This window comes from Elephantulus edwardii, unplaced genomic scaffold, assembly GCF_000299155.1.
Source record: "Elephantulus edwardii isolate Elephantulus edwardi_28Jun2011 unplaced genomic scaffold, EleEdw1.0 scaffold00282, whole genome shotgun sequence".
Taxonomy (NCBI): Eukaryota; Metazoa; Chordata; class Mammalia; order Macroscelidea; family Macroscelididae; genus Elephantulus; species Elephantulus edwardii.
In genome coordinates this window covers 406,475-421,613 of record NW_006400032.1, presented here as the reverse complement: position 1 = coordinate 421,613, position 15,139 = coordinate 406,475, and positions in this window count along the sequence as shown.

Sequence of the window (15,139 nt, the reverse complement as noted above, 5' to 3'; positions counted from 1 at the left end):
AGCTGACCCCCCAGTGGGTTTTCAGAGGCAGTAATCGTGTGGGAGGAAAGAATAGGAACTGTGCTGTACCTGGCATTTCCCCCTACCCCCATGCTTGATTCCGATTTACTGACTTTTTTTTACAGAAAATATTAATTCAATAATAAATCTCTCTCCCTTTTTGCTAGATTGCTTCTCTAAAAACATTATTGAGCCATAGCTCAAGATACAGTTTCATTTCCACAATTTCTCCAACTGACCAGAACCATTCAAACTGCTGTTCATTATTTTCAACTGTTAAAAAAAAATCACTTTGTATAAAAGATAAGGGTGTAAAATTAGCTCAACGAAGTTTAAGCTTTTTGTGTTTACCCGGCCCCCTTCCCTGGTAGACTTTTATATGCATCAAAGAGAAAAGTCAAGCAGCATGAGACAATGGACAATAAAGTGTACTTTTAAATGTTATTGATGGGTGCTGTTGAGAAGATTTCAACTCATTGCAATTCTATGTGGCAAAACCAAACTTCCCTACCGGGTTCTCTAGGTTATGATATTTATGGGAGCAGGTCAAGTCTGTAAACTAAAGAGCCTCTGTTGGGGGGAGTAGTGGTGGTGTCCTTGTCGTTATGTGCCTCCAAGTCAGAACCAACTCATAACTGACCCTCCAGTGGGTTTTCAAAGACAGTAAATAGCATGGGAGGAGATTGTCTATCCTTCTCCTGCAGAGTAAAGTGGATTTGAACTGTGTACCTTTTAGAATGCAGAACAACTTCTTACCACTAAACCACCAGAATTGCAAAACACAAAGAGCCTCCCGAGGTGGTTTCTAAGTGCCAACCTTTTGACTGGCAGTCAAGTGCCTTAGTCATTGCTTCACCAGCAGGGAGTAGTTTTCACTGGCTCCGCCTGACATTTGGTCACAGCAGAAAGACCAACTGAAATCCAGGAAAGCTTTTCACCATCCTATGACTCAAATGTAAAGAAAGAAAACTCACCTTAGTGAAGCTCATAGCGGCCAGTGGCTGGGATTAACGCATAGAGCCTTTTTTCTTAGGCAGGCCTCTTATGGCAATTACACATCTGTTGAGTAAAACTAGGTCACTTAATAAAACCAAGGGAGGAGATTGTGATATTCACATCAAATATACATGGTTCCTGTCCTTAAGGTCTATTTAGAAAGGCTGCTTGGGGCCAAAGTACTGCCTGGTTGCTGTTCAAAACATAGCAACCATTTGTACAGTGCAAGAGGCAATGACACCAATAACTCATAATCCTCCTTGAGACGACCTGGTTTCCTGCCAAGTCAGTTTAAATTGACTGTGACCAGGGGTAAAAAGGGACTTTCAAGGATTGTCAAGAACAAACTGGCCTTGCTACATGTGAGAATCTGAACAATTATTTGTCTAAACATTCTCATACAGAATAGTGGCACTGCTTTCTCACTTGAAGTCTTGCCTAACCAAATATATAAGAAAACAGCAAATCCCACCTGAGCCACTATATATTTCAAGCTATACGCATTGCCAAGATGTAAAGAGATAACTATGTGTAAAATTGTTGCCCAGAGCCTTTAACCAAACAAGAAGCAAAAGGAAAAGAAGATGAAAGAATTTAGACTTGTGTGACTGATTAAATTATGACAAAAAAATAAAGTTTTGCTTTTCATTGCCAACTAAATGCAAACTTTATCTTCCATATTTAACACATAACAAAGTAGTTAAACAAAAGTTTTAGCAATTCTTTTTCAACTCTCAGTTTTATGTAAATACCCTTACTTTAATTTTTCTTCTCCATAGGATTAAAGTAATTAAATCTGTCTACTTGAACATAAAAAGTATATAATTGAACAACAGTTGAACCAAATTGTAGACCTGGACAATAGAATTGTGTATTTGATGTATGGCCTCCGAAAGTAAAAGCTCTTATTTAGGCAGGATGGCCCATGCCAAGGTGGTTACTATTGAACAGTTAGATATCCGACAATGCACTAATATGGAAAAAGCATAGTGTTTTATGTGATGAGCTACTAACCAAATGGTCAGTGGTTTGCGTCCACCAAGTGCCGTGAGAAAGTTGACAGTGTTCTCTGGTAATGATTTATAACCTAAGAAACCTTGTGGAAGGTCAACATGAGACAGGAATCCATTCAAAGACAATGTGTGTGTACTAACCGATAGTGTCGTTGATGTTGTTAAGTCTCACCGAGTCATAGACAACTCATAGCGACCCTATGAATGAAAGACCTGAACACTTGTATAACTATCTTCATTTCTCCAAGTTCATAGGGTTTCCTGAGGCAAGCTATTTTGGAAGTGGATGCCATTCCTGCTTCCAAGCTTGTTTTCATCTGGGAGCTCCACAAAATACCTTCCACCATGAGTAACCATTATTACATTTGACACATCAGTGTCACAGTTTTGAGCATCACAGCAACCATGAGTTACCTCTGTACAGCGAATGGACAGACCAGTGCTATACCAATTAGAATATTTGTCCAAAACCAATCAAAAACAGACCTGAGGGCCACAGATTAAAATCACCAATCTTTGGCTAGGTAGCATCACTTTCTGTCCACTAGGCCATCTGAGCTCTCACTAGTCCGTTATTCTTGTTATCACTTTTAAGTTTGTTGTTGTTGTTGTTGTTGTTGTTATGTGCCTACAAGTCATTTGCAACTCATAGAAACCCTATGTACAAGAGCCCTAAACCCTGTTCTATCCTGTGCCAACCTTATTGTCTCCGACACACCTACCACCATTACCCTAGTCACTGAACCAATTCATTTCATCGAGGATCTTCCTCCCTTGTGCTGTCCCTCCACACTCCCAAGCATTACATTCCTTTTCAAGGACTGGTCCCTCCTTGCAACATGTCCAAAATAGGTCAGATAAAGCTTCATAATCCTTGCCTCTAAGGAGCAGCCAGATTTCACCCTCTCCAGGACAAACCTGTTTATTCTCCTAACAGTCTGTGATATATTCAACACTGTTCTCCAGAACCACAGCTCAAAGGCATCAATTCTCTTTCTATCATCCCTAGTCATTGTCCAGCTCTCTGACATACAGCACACAACTGCGAAGACTATGGCCCAGATCAGGTGCACCTTAGTTTCCAGCCTGACGTTGTTGCTCTTCAGTGCTCTGGAGAGGTCCCTGACAGCTGACTTTCCCAATGCAATTCATCTTTTTATTTTCTGGCTGCTGGTACCAAGAGTGTTGATTGTGGAACCAAGCAAACTAAAACTGTTAACAATATCAATTTCTTCACCATCGATATTGATGCTGTCAATTGGCCCAGTGGTGAGAATCTTTGTTTTCTTGATTTTGAGCTTCAATCCATATTGAAGGCTGCAGTCCTTGGCCTTCTGCAGCAAGCCCTTCAGATCCTCTTCAGTTTCAGTGAGCAGGGTTGTGTCATCTGCATAATGTAGGTTGTTGATGAGTCTACCTCCAAACCTGATACCACTTTCCTCTTACCCCAGCCCAGTGTCTCAGATGATCTGTTCTGCATACAGATTGAAAATGTATGGAGACAGAATACCTCCCTGGCAGACACCCTTCCTGATTTTGAACATGTAGTGTCTTCTTGCTCTGTTCTGCCTCTTGGTTCAAGTGTAAGTTTTGCATAAGTACAATCAAATATTCTGAGATTCTCATTCTTCTTAGAGTCAGCTACAGTTTCTTGTGATCCACACAGTCAAAAGCCTTTGTACAGTCCATGAAACACAGACAGACATTTTTAAGTTTAGAAAATTTCTATGTAGAGTATATAAGGAACTTGACAATATGATGCAGCCAGTTAGTGGCAGACCCCAGTCTTCATAATTTCAGGTCTTAACAATTCCTCCTAAAACTTTCAATCCCCGCCCTCTCACTTGTTCCACTTTAATAGAGTGTAGGTGGGGTGAAGGGCTAGATGAAATAAATGCGATTTAAATGTTTATGTAAAGTTCATATGGATCATTTATTGATTGTTAAGTGCCATCGAGTCAAGTACAATTTATAGTGACCGTATGGCCAATATATGTGAACTTTGTCCTATCCAGCACTATCCTTATCATCCTCTGCACATTTGATTCCATTGTCACAGACTCTGACTCTCCACTTTTCAAGCATCATGTAACTGATAGGCATCATTAATAGACCCGAATATGAGAAACCCAGTCTCTTTAAAGCTATAAAGTGACAGATATTTCATGTAGCAGTCAAAAAAGGACAAACACTGCAAAATATCCCTGTTATAAAGCAGGACACAGGGAATTGGGGGGAGACTAGAAAAAAAAGTGGGCAGAAAATGAACATTTATTGGAACAGATAAGGGTAAGAACTGTCTGAAAGGAATATATGATTTGGCATTATATGTATGAAAACAATCTGGAACAAGAAGTGTTTTGCAAAGTGGACTGGGGAAGGGGAAGGGAGGAGGGAGGAAAGTGTGCAACAATGAATGAATGAAAACCTGACCTTTCTCTAAACTTTCATTAAAATCTCAATTAAAAAAAATCTAAAAAAGTAAAAAAATAAGCCCAACTAATAGGTGGTTTCCTAAGGCAGATCCAACCCCCAAACCTCAGAAATCAGAGCTATGATTATATGATTGTAAATTGGCTATGGATATTTTAATTTATTTGACAACTAACCAATCAATTTTGAATTGTTCATGTCGTGAAGCTGTTGCTGAAGAATCACATTCTCAGGTGAGGATAAACATTTCATTTCTATTAGAAAGAACACGTATTCATACCTACACATACACCAAAAGACTCAGCTGATAGAACTAAACAAAGTCAACGTAGAAGTTTGCAGAATTCAGCAACAAAACATATGGTAGGGAAGGTACAAATTATTGATAACAAAGCAATGAACATAAAATAATTAGTGACTATACGGAATAGAGACTTGATTTTCATTTTACAAGGTATTTACTGTTAACACTTTTCTTTTTCTTTAGCTTGTATCTTCATTCTACCTCTGTATAGATACATACAATCTTAGTGATTTAAAACCAATGGTGAGGTAAAAGTAATCTGAAAGGTTACCTAGCCCAACAACCTCATTTTTCAAATGGAAGAAACTGAAGCCCACAGAAGTTAAGTGGACTCAGATGTTCACAGCTCAATTTGCTGTACCACCTGCTATCCCTTCAAAGGATAAAAAGATATAATCAGAGAATAAAGATGAAAAAAAACCACAGCATCTTTAGTTCATTTAAGTGTGATTTTTCTAATACTACAGCAAAATTTAAATGAAGAATTGTAAAAATAAGGGAACTAAAGTTTCTTCCAGATACCATCAATTTATCAATTTGTTCCTTCTTCAGTGTATGTTATTATGTGCCTTGAGTCAGAATTGATCCATAATTGACCCTCCAGTGGACTTTCAGAGATAGTAAACTGCATGGGAGGAGATTGCTGATCTTTCTCCCTCAAAGCAGCTGTTACTTTTGAACCATGTGCCTTTAATTGTCAACATAGCTTCTTACCACTAGGCCTCATCAGAGAGTTGGATAATGACTAGGGAGAATAGAAGGAAAATTGACGCCTTTGAGCTGTGGTGCTGGAGAAGAGTATTGAATGTACCATGGACTGCCAAGAAAACAAACAGATTCATCCTAGAGAGGGTTAAACCAGGCTGATCCTTGGAGGTAAGGATTCTGGGGCTTCGCCTGACATACTTTGGACATGTTGTAAGGAGAGACAGGTCTTTAGAGAAGGACATCATGCTGGGTAGAGTAGAGGGACAGCGCAGGAGGGGAAGACCCTCTATGAGGTGGATTGATTCAGTGACTGGGGTAATCGGGATGGGTGTGTCAGAGGCAATGAGATTGGCACGGGATAGAGCAGGGTTTAGGGCTGTTGTACATAGGGTCGCCATGAGTCGCAAACGACTCGACGGCACATAACAACAACAACATCAATGATAGAAAAATGAACAAATTAGGGCAAGAAATAGGTCCTCTTTTCTCAAAAATTACCTGGAAGGAATTCCATACCATTACCCTTATTTCTAAATGTCATTATTTCAATAAGGGAATGATGTTTTTCTTGCAATTACACATTACAAAGAAAACTTGCTGCTGTCCTTTGCATTCAGGTCATCTCCTGGGCCTTGCTTTCTTGCATTAGAGGGTATATGGTACTGTAGACTATTCTGCAAAGCCGTAGGCTCAGACTTCGTTTCAACTAATCACATGTCAGGAGACATTTGGGAGGGTTTCTCCATGAATGTCTATTTCCTAGACTTGCTATACTCCACCTTTCACAGTTTGGAATCAAATGAACAATCCTGAATTAAATGATCTTCTCATGACTTCTACCTGACATTCTACACAGCCAAGGTCCCTTACATTTTGGCTCCAATTCCCTGGAAATCCAGCCGAAATTCAGTCTCGGTTTGTGAACCTTGGCAAAGGATTCTTCTGGCTTGTTCTAATCTCTCCCCCCCCACAACCCCCCCCGCACCTCCCCAGCCAGCAGCATGCACTCTCTTCCCTCTCTGGAGGGCCCAAGGGGCCAGCTTAACTGTGTGTTTGTGTTGGTTGACCTCTTCAAGTCCAGGGTGACGTCTCCTTCCCTCCTCGAAGCTTTGGGTCCACTATTCCCTGATTTTGATCACTATACTACAGAGGAAAAAGAAAAACCCCAGGGCCATGCTGAAAGAAAAATTCTACAGCCTTGCCTCCAAATGGCTGGTTTCATCCTGGACTCCCTCTCTAGCTGAATAGCATCTTACCCACAATTCCACTATACCTTGACATGTTTTTCCTATATGCCCTTCTAGTCTTCCTTTTATGCTGTGTCTCAGAGGCCTGTAGGCAGGCTGAGGGAATCTGCTATCATTTGGAGATTCTTGCAAGAAGCTGAAATAATTTTCTAATTAAAGATTTTTAGGCATGAAAAAGTCTAATCAAAGAAATCTCAAAACTTAAATAGTTTGAAACTTTGAATAGTTTGAATAGTTCTTTTAAAAAAAAAAGCCCACTTTATTCTCAAGGAAACAAGTATACTTCAAGTGATTGTGATAGTAATTTTGAAATCACATTAAACCCAAAATTTAAAATATAATGTTCTATGATTCATGGAAAATGAAGTAAAAAAGAAAAAAACCACACTACAAAAAAGCCAGTCAAGAAATCTGGGGTAGAGAAGATGGAGTGACTATTATAATTGGAAAGTATCCAAAAGATTTAACAAATAAAGCATAATTTTCACCTAATAATAGCAAAAAAAAGAGATTCAAAACCAAAAATTAACCTGCAATGTATCATGAAATGAGAATAATTATAACAATAATACAAGCAACGACAAGCCCCATTGCTTTCAAGTTGATGCCAACATACAGAAATCCTCCAAGTGTAAAACTACTTCGTTGTTCTTTACTATCAAGTTGAAACTGATTCATAGCTGACCCTCCAATGGATTTTCAGAGGCAAAAAAAATCACACAAAAGGAAGTTGCCATCTTTCTCCCACGAAGTAACTGATGGATTTGAACCATGAGCCTTTGGGATTACAGTGCAGATTCTTACCATTAGGCCACCAATGGACATGGAGTCACATCCATATCATAGTAACTCCCTATTGGGTTTCCAAAGTTGTAAATCTTTATAAGAGAAAACTGCGTATCTTTCTCCCTTGGAATATTTGTTGATTAGAACTATGAAAAGTTCTAGGAAACCACAATTTCTCCTACATAACCCAGTCAATCAGGTGAAATAGAGGCAACTGGATCATACAACTTGTTTTATTAAATGCTCATTCTTAGGATGCTTTCATTTTACGTTTGCTTCCATACAAACAGGCTGCTTATAAAATTATTTAAGACAAATTATAGTAGTTTTATGTAAAACATTTACAGCAATTTTAGGTTAAAAAAGTCCTTTGTAAAACTTAAGCATCATTTCTAATGCTGTAAGTCTCTACTAAAGCAAATTGGCTCCACTACCCTCCTGTAGAACATCAGATGGGTTCAAACTACTGACTTTTTAGCAGCTTACCACTTAACCACTGAGCCCCCAGGGCTTAATAATAATAACCACCATCATCATCAACACTCTTGATACCAGCAGTCAGAAAATCAAAGCACAAATTGCATTGAGTAAATCTGCTGTCATAGACCTCTCCAGAGTACTGAAATGCAATAATGTCAGTCTAGAGACTCAGGTATGTCTAATCCAGGCCATGGTCTTTGCCATTACTTGCTATATGTTAGACAACTGTACAATTTCTAGGGATGCAAGAAGAATTTATGCCTTCGAGTTGTGGTGCTGGAGAAGAGTCTTGAATATACCACAGACTACCAAAAGAACAAATACGTATGTCTTGGAGAGGATGCAGCTGGAGGGCTCTTTGGAGACAAGGATGACGGGGCTTTGCTTTGCATACTTTGAGCATGTTGCTGGGAAGGGTTATGCTTAGAAGGGTGGAGGGTTGGCAAAGGAAAGGAAGACCTTCAACAAGGTAGATTGACATGGTGACTGCTGCAATGGCTCTAGTGTGCCAGAAACTATGAAGATAGCACAGGATAGGACAGGGTTCAGATCCACTCATAGGGTCTTTAAGGGTGATACTCAGCTAGAGGGCACCTAACAACAATATAGTATAGAGCTCTGGCAGTGCAATGGTTGGCAGTGCCAACTAAAAGGTCAGAAGTTCAAAACTACTAACCACTCTATAGAAAAAGAATGTAGTAGTATTCTTCAGAAAGGGTTGTAGCCTTGGAAACTCTACGGGGTGGTCCTACCATATGGGGCCACTGTGAGTCCAAATAGTCTCATCAGCAGTTTATTCTATTCTCTTTTTCTTACATTATATGCTGAAATGTTAGGTGAATTGTTTTTATGATTGTTGGCGGTAGTCGATGTTGAGTTGATTTCTACTCATGTTCACCCCATGTGAATTTAAATTAAAAGGCCTCATGTTAATTTTTTTTTTAGAAAAAGATAAAGAGGGAAATTTTTCTCCTAACTGGGTTAACCCGGTCTTCATAGAAATACAGGCATAAAATATAAAATGAATCAGGTTATAGCTGCAGAAATGTGAGAATAAGCAAACTGAGGATGTAAAATCACTACAAACAAAACACAGAACACAAACTGGAGAAAGTACCTATAGTGTGCATAATAGCAAGGTAGTTACATATAAAAATTATACAAGTCAAACAAAGGAGAATTGATGCGTTTGAGCTGTGGTGTTGGAGAAGAGTATTGGATATACTATGGACTGCTAAGAAAATGAACAGGTTCATCCAGGAGAGGGTTAAACCAGGCTTCTCCTTGGAGGCAAGGATTCTGAGACTTTATCCGACATACTTTGGACATGTTGCAAGGAGGTACCTTGGAGAGGGTTGTCATGCTTGGGAGGGTGGAGGGACAGTGCAGGAGAGGAAGACCCTCTATGATTTGAATTGATTCAGTGACTGGGGTAAATGAGAGTAGGTGTGTCAGAGGCAGTGAGATTGGCACAGGATAGAGGAGGGTTTAGGGCTGTTGTACATAGGGTCGCTATGAGTCGCAGGTGACTCAGTGGCACAAAACATCAACAACAAATCAAACAAGAAAAATTAACATAACATACCTACAGGAAACTCTGAAGAGCTCATATTTAGTTGGCCTATAAACCTGTTTATATTTATGATTTAAGAGTCAATGGGCCTGGTATAAACCTCAGTATAGATTGATAGGAAAAAAACGAAAATTAGATACAAATTCCAGAGATTAAAAATGTTCATTATTAATTATGATGCAGAACTAGATTTCTCCACGCATTTACTGGTGAGAGTTTAAACTGATACATGTTCTGAAAAGCAATTCAGATATGTGTATCAAGAGCCTAACAAATGTCATACTTTTGACCTTGATATGCATCTATTATAAATTAAGACTAAGCCTGATTAAAGCTAAGTGGTTAAAGTTTGGGATCACTCATTGACTCCCTGACAGCCCCCAAGTCAGTTTCCATGAATATTGTTGTTGTTGTAGATTTGTGTCAGAACCGATCCACAGCTGACCCTCGGGTTGCTCACCCTTCCCCCGCAGGTGGATTCAAACGGTGTATCTTTGGCATTGCAGCTCAGCTTCTTACTTATCATTGGGCCACCAGAGCTCCCACTTCTATGATAATGACCGTCAGTCAGTTTTCTGACGGTACACATTGCATGAGGAGACTGCTCATTTTTCCCACTGGAAGTCACTGGTGGATTTGAACCATCAAAGACACATACCCTTTGGGATAGCATCTCAACTCACAACAGATTATGCTACTAGAGATGAATAAAAAAAACTTGAAACCAATTAAGAAGAAACACAGATCTCTGGAACTGTAATATATTCACTGACATCACAGAAACACCCACTATTTGGGAAGACTGGTAGGCCTTTGTAATGATGAAGGTATTCAGATTTTCTGGTCCCATGAAAAACATCTTACTGGATTCTCATAATTAGGATGACTATTCTTCCCATTCTGTATTATACAATCCTGGTTTACTCTTACTGTCTGGGTATAAATAGTTAATAGCATCTCCTCGCAAAATTAGTGATGTGTCTTTATTTGAGTGATAAATTATATGATCACTTTAATGATCCATTTACTTTAATTAAATAAAACCCATGTGTTTTAATTAAACAGCGCTTTAGCAACACAGAATACATCAAAGAGCATTAACTGAAATTGCTTAATGTAATCCATTATAAGTATTTGCTAATGGGCTTAGGGTGCTGTCCATTATATTGTATTGTTTCTTCTCTTTGAAAACTCTTGAGAGGCCTATCTCTCTGGTCTCAGCTCCAATATAGCTGTGTATCCCATGAATGTTTGGTGTGATTTTGTATCCTGAACTCTAAATTGCAGATCTCGTCCTGTTTTCCACTTTATACTCAGCCATTGCCAGACACCTGGAGTCAAATATGTAATTGACCTCCAGTTTGATTGTAACCCTGAAATTCAGAGATGAGGTCCCCAACTTAGTATATATCTTTCCTTCAGACTACAGTATGTGTTTTTCATTTAATGTGTTTAAAAATAGCCAATGTAACATTCCAGCATCTGCCATTAATAATTCCAGATGTCTTTTTTTTTCCCTGTGAACGATACATGTTATGATAAAAAGTGGTGTTAGTCAGCATAGGTCACATCTTGTCAAGTCGCCTTCATACCTAGCATAGCACACGTCCTACCACTGTTGCATTAGCAATGGTAACTCTGATTCCCAAAATTCGGCCAGAAAACAAAACTAAAGACTTGCTGACTGGGAAGTTTATGTCTACCACTGGTAAGTCCCTTCTACTTATTTGGGTCAGTTTTGTGAGAACTACAGCTATAGAAAGACACCACTTTAAATGGCACCTGGTCACTTAGTTTCTGATGATTCTAAAAATTTTATCAAATTCTTTCTTCTATTGCTAAAGAACAAGTGTTGAGTGATACTGGTACATAGGAGCTTCAAGTAATGTGGGAAACCTGGAATAGCCTGGAATTTATAATACTGGTTAACAGAAGGCAAGGAGTAGTAGAAATCTAAAGAATAGAGGATTGGACAACAAAACATTCCAATTTTTACTTCTATCCTTATTACCTCTTTGGAGAGCTCTGGGTGGCCTAGTGCATATGGAATTTTGCTAGCAAACCAAAAGCGGGAAGTTTGAATTTTCCAGCTGTTTTGTGAGAGAAAGATGGACAATTTTCTTCCATGCAATTTACAACCTCTGAAAACTCAGAAGTCAGTTATGTGTCAGTTCTGACTCAATGGCAATGAGAATGATGCTACCCTTTGGAATGGACATCATCATCCCTCACTTATAAAGACACATTCCTAGAAAGATATTGTCATACTATTTCCCCATTTTTTTAAAAGAGGGAACTATATACTCTTGGATGCATCTTGGTATAGAGCTTCCATCATGTCTAGTGTGGTCTTGGTTCAAATGTCACACAGTCTTGAAATTTTTACTAAGATTTAGTAGATTTTCTTGAATAAATATATTCTTAAGTTGTGAGTGTCCTTTCTAAAATATCCAGACAACTTATATTTTTAAATATAATCAGCAACATCATAGGTGACTCAATGGCACATAACAACAGTAACATACTAAAATAGGTTTGGAAGCAGGAGTGGTATCTATTTCCTAAACCACATGCCTCTGGAAACTGAACTTTGATAAATGTTGATAGTTATAGAGGGGCTTCAGGCCTTTCGTTCATTGGGTCAAAATGAGTCATGCTTGACTTGAAGGCAATCAACAACAACAACAACAGCAACATAATCAGCTTATATTTTGAAATATAATCATTATCAACTTTTATGATCATTTTTATTGAGAGTTCACAGAGTTCACCAAACCACCATATCATTAAATTTATAACATAAAACTTTCTGAAAATTGAGATATGCTGCTTTCTTGCTTCTTCTCTTACTGTCACAATGTTCACTCTAACAAAGAATCAAATTGGAAGAGTTGCAGAAATCAGTAACATTGATTTTTTTATAGGATGCTAAAGGATCCACAGTGGCTCATAAATTACTTTTAAGATACACATGACCTATCATGTTCCGTATAAGAGGAAAATTTAGGTGGTGTTCTCTTTCAGAACATTTTTATTAAGTTTCATTTAAGTACACTTGAAATGGCATGCTACACTACAAGTTTATTCCATAAGGAGCACTGGGCACACAACACATGCTCCACACATATGCCTAGAATTGTGACATCATTGGAATGACCTACTAGTGTAACATCAGCCCCAACACATTCAGCCCCATCTATTATCACAGAGCCTTTGAATCTTGGCCAATTACTTCATATTGCCAGGTACTTCCCTAATATTTGTCAGAGGCCAATTTTGCCGAAGATAAACACATTTGTAGCAATACTTCCATTGTTCTCTACTTTTCCTCCTATATTAGAAACAGAGCAGTGAACATGTATACAGTACCAGAGTCTTTCTGAATATTAATGGAGTTCTATAAAGTCCCAGCCAACTTACCCATCTGCAAATTGAATGAATATACTCCATTACATTGCATTAGTCATGACTGAAACTGTAACAGTGTGCCAGCCAAGGACTGGCCCCAATAGAATTACACTTGACCTTCTCTTCTGCCGTCTCGTTGATAGAAATCCATTGATAAATCACTAGGAATAATATTATAACCAGTTGTGCCCCCTCTTGGCAGTTGTTTGATCTAAACCCAAGTTTTATGGTTTCTGAGTGACTTAATTCAACAACTCTCGGCCTACCTCAAATTTTTGGAGTTGTAATTAGTAGCTGGTCCAAGGAAATGTCTTTAAGCTTCTTAATCTAGACATGATCTAGTGTTTAGAAATAATATTAATTAAGGATATTGAATTCTTTTTATGATTCTGCTCTGTAACTTAGGCCGAGATGATTCTTAATGTAAATGAAATGGCAAAACTCCCAAAGTTGATAGAATCTCTCATGAGTAATAAAGGTAGACTTGGATCCACAATCAATACTCATGGAAGGCATTTCATTGGGCAAAATGGCTGCCATGGACATCTTTAAAGTAATAAACAGTGAAGATGTCACTTTAAAGACTAAGGTACTCCTGACCTAAGTCACAATATTTTCAGTTGTTTCATATGTATGTGAAAGTTGGGAAATGAATAAAGGAGGCCACGGAATAATCTATCCCTTTGAGTTATGATGTTGGCAAAGAGTACTGAAAACACCATGGAATTCCTAAAAGCAACGAAAAAATCTGTCTTGGAAGAAGTTCAACAGGGGGTTTGGAGGGATTCTTAGGAGCAAGGATGATGATACTCCCAGAAAAGGACAGCATGCTTAAAAAAGTACAAGGTGAGGAAGAAGGTGAAGATCCTTCACAAGATAAATTAATATAGTGACTGCAATAATATAGCATGTCGGAAATTGTGAGACTAGTGTAGCAGGGATCCATTCTGTCATACACGTTGGATCTGTTGGAGCCAACTTAACAGTATCCAACAACAATAAATGGCATATCAGCTTAATTCTAGACCGATTCCAGCAGATTCTTGTTAGCTAGAAAAGTGTGTTGAATAGCATTCTAACCAAGGCAGAAAGTGACTCCAATTTTTCATGATTAACAGAGATCCCCAAGAAGGCAGGCCATGGCCAAGCCATCAAGGATCTGGAAACAAGGACCTATATTCCATGATTCTAAATTTGATTTCATTTTATGATGCTATGATATACTATTACCATTAACCATGCCAGATGGACCCATAGAGTGGCAAGCCTCATAGTAACAGAATTTCTCATCATGTACAATATGAAGGTATTACAATTTCTTGGTTTCTCTCCCTAAAGCTATGTTTAAACTATTACACTATTACACTAAACTATTATGGAATAATAAACCATCAGAAAATCCTGCATTTTATAAAAACACTTTTTAGTATTAAAACATCTATGGAAGAATTAATTTCCATACGCAGGATATTGTATAAGTAAGGCACTAGAGAAAATGAGCAGTTGGCAGTTGTCTGTGAAATGCCTACTTTTAAAACTTTCATTTTGTTACTGTTTGAGAATATGAACGTAGAACATACTACCAATTTAATGGTTTTTACCTAAACAATTTAGTGGCTAAAGTTGTGTAACCATTCTCATTACCCTTTCCCAAATTGTTTTTCCCTCATTAACTCGTGGCTCTCTAGATTTCCCATTGAACCTTTCAAGTTGCTATTGATAAAGAAAAATGCAACGATGGATGAGTGGAAATCCAAAATTTCTGTAAATGTTCATTGAAATTAATAAAATTTAAAAAATCTCAATAAAAATAATAATTTAAAAATTTTTTTAAAACCCCAATGCTCAAAACTGAATTCTATACAGTTGTTGTTATTGTTGTTGTTGCTCCTGGTTGACTACGGCTCATAGCAACCTATAAAGAACAGATCCAAGACTTGCCCTATCCCATACCATCTCCATGATCTCTCAACATGCTAAAGCCCATTGTTGCAGGCACTGAATCATTCCATCTTATAGATTATCTTTCTCTCTTTCTCTGATCTTCTACTTTTCCAAGCATTATTTTTCCCTCCCAAGGACTTTTTCCCTCCCGATAACACCCCCAAAGCACCTAAGACAAAATGTCACCATCCTTGCTTCTAAGGAGCACTCTGGTGTACGCCAGGGATGTGTCCTGTCTCCATACCTT